This window comes from Elephantulus edwardii, unplaced genomic scaffold, assembly GCF_000299155.1.
Source record: "Elephantulus edwardii isolate Elephantulus edwardi_28Jun2011 unplaced genomic scaffold, EleEdw1.0 scaffold00017, whole genome shotgun sequence".
Taxonomy (NCBI): Eukaryota; Metazoa; Chordata; class Mammalia; order Macroscelidea; family Macroscelididae; genus Elephantulus; species Elephantulus edwardii.
The window spans coordinates 29,817,624-29,819,949 of NW_006399767.1; the positions used below are offsets into that span (position 1 = coordinate 29,817,624).

A 2,326-nucleotide genomic window follows, 5' to 3' on the forward strand; every position below is an offset into this window, starting at 1 on the left:
TATTCAATATTGTTTTGGAAGTCTTAGCAATAGCAATAAGACAAGAGAAGGGAATAAAAGGTATCCAAATACTCAGGGATTCTTATCTAATCAGATGAGAGCTGGAAACTTGAAATATGCATCTGTATTGCCTAATTTGTGCCTGTGTCATGCAAATCAGTTGATTATGTTGCATAGTTATAGAAAACTATTAGATATTAGACAGAAGTGTACCACTGTCAAATAAGAACCAGCAAATAACCTGCATGTAAGATTGAAGTGGTATTCCATTGTAATGTGTCATGCTGATCAAGATGGTAATTACTAGTTTTACTTCACCTTGTAATAGAGCTATAAGAATGAGTCAAGATTCTTGAAGTTTTTAGTATAGTTCCTCAGATGTGTTCTTTAACTGGTGTTGAAGTTGTAAGGGGGAAAATGTTCCTAAAACACAACAAGGAGTGGGCTGGTGCTTTAGTCAAAGAAGGAAAGTAGTTATATGAAGCTGAAAAAAATTTAAAAAGGACTCTTTTGTAAAATTATTCAGTAAGTTTTTCTTAAGAAATCTCTTATTTAGGGGCCTGAACACCTGGTCCTACTAATTTTGTATTTGAAAGCTTCAGAATTTTTACCATGAGTTTCCAGATATTTCATTAAAAGACTTACCGTTCTACATTTATTTTGCCCTTCCGCATTTCATTCATACCTCAGAGATCCCTAACTTTGTGATTTTGAAACTCTAAACCAGCATATATATAATTTGGTAAGAGCAGCACAAAGTTTGATTGAGATATCACAGACCATTACATCTTCTGAGTGAACAGAGACCTCTGCTAATCAGGTGTCCCCACAGTCTTCTTCACCACCAAGGATGCAAAGTCTATCAGGCATTACAACTTCTACCTCATGGAGAATTCCATTATATCCATTAGAAGGGATAACTCCAGATAGAATTGATGCATATATATTTGATTATGAAGCTGTTTTTCATTTAAACATAGAACTCTTGACCCAGGTTCCTTAGATTTGTATTAATTAGCAGAAAGTCTTGAATCAGATTTTATGTCTGCTGTGAATGAGAATGTAATAAAAGAAAATTTATCATCTCCTAGCCTGTAAGTGATCTTCAAAGCCCAGAAATTATGATGGGTCACTTTATTCATTAGTTTCCAATGCAGTAGGAGAAATATGCAGAATACAAATGTTTGTGGTAAAAAGGATTCGGATGATCATGCTTCCAACATACAATTGGAAAAACGAAGAGTTGTTGCTCAAGATTTTCACTTCAGTACATAACACAAACCCTTGACACTTCAGAACATTTGTTCAAAAAGAACAGTCTGACTTCTCAAATACTTTAAAATGTATAGCTTTAGAAATAATAAACATTATTAAAAATGTAAAGCATTCTCTGAAAATAACACTACAAGAAAATCATCAAGAAGAACTTCAGACTTTAAAAAATGAACATGAAGTTAAACTTGTACTAAAAAAAGGAGAGTAAGGAAAAGGAAAATAAAATTTGAAGGAGAATTAGCGTGTATTGAGGCGGTTTTACAAAATAAAGATAATGAATTTGTTTTGGTTAAGCATGAGAAAGCTGTCACCTGCCTGCACAGTGAAAAGGATCAGAAATTGTTAGAGATGGAAAAGATAAAGCATACTCAAAGATGTGAAATTAAAAGGCTGCAAGAGTTTCAACAAATAGTGCTAGGAAATTTGAAAAAGCTTAAAGTAAAAAATGATGGGAAGATGCAGCTAACTATTAAGAGCAGAAATACAGTGTTTAGAGCAAAGCCATATTTACAAATTAGATGATATTCCACAATGAAAAAGGATGATAGAAGGAAAATTGATGATTTAAACTGTGGTTCTAGAAAGGAGATAGCAGTTAGGTTTTTGGTAATAGAATACAAATATCCTGCTTTTGCTTCTGGTTTAGGAAGCATAGGGATAGGTATTGGCTGACACAGAAGTATTTGGTGAAACAGCATATGAGTAAGAGCCTATGGTGATGAAGGAAGAAGTTCAAGCTGGTCTGAAACAGCTGGCAAAAACAAGGCTCCAGGAATTGATGGCACACCAACTGACATATTTCAACAAACAGATGCTGCCCTGGATGTGCTCATTAAGTTGTACCAAGAAATCTGGAGGACAGCCAACTGACTGTTTCCATTCCAAAGAAAGGGGACCTGACAGAGTGCTGAAATTACCAAACAATATCACTAATGTCATATGCAAGCAAGATTCTGCTGAAAATTATCCAAAAATGACTGGAGCATCATGTCAACGGAGAACTGCCAGATGTGCAGGCTGGGTTTAGAAGAGGCCATGGAACTAAGGATAT

At 34.8% G+C, this 2,326-nt stretch overlaps 1 pseudogene; it reads left to right on the top strand.

Annotated features, from left to right (window-relative positions):
• Positions 1–1,483, top strand: part of LOC102874515 — a 12,501-nt pseudogene extending 11,018 nt beyond the window's left edge.
• The last annotated feature ends 843 nt before the right edge of the window (positions 1,484–2,326 follow it).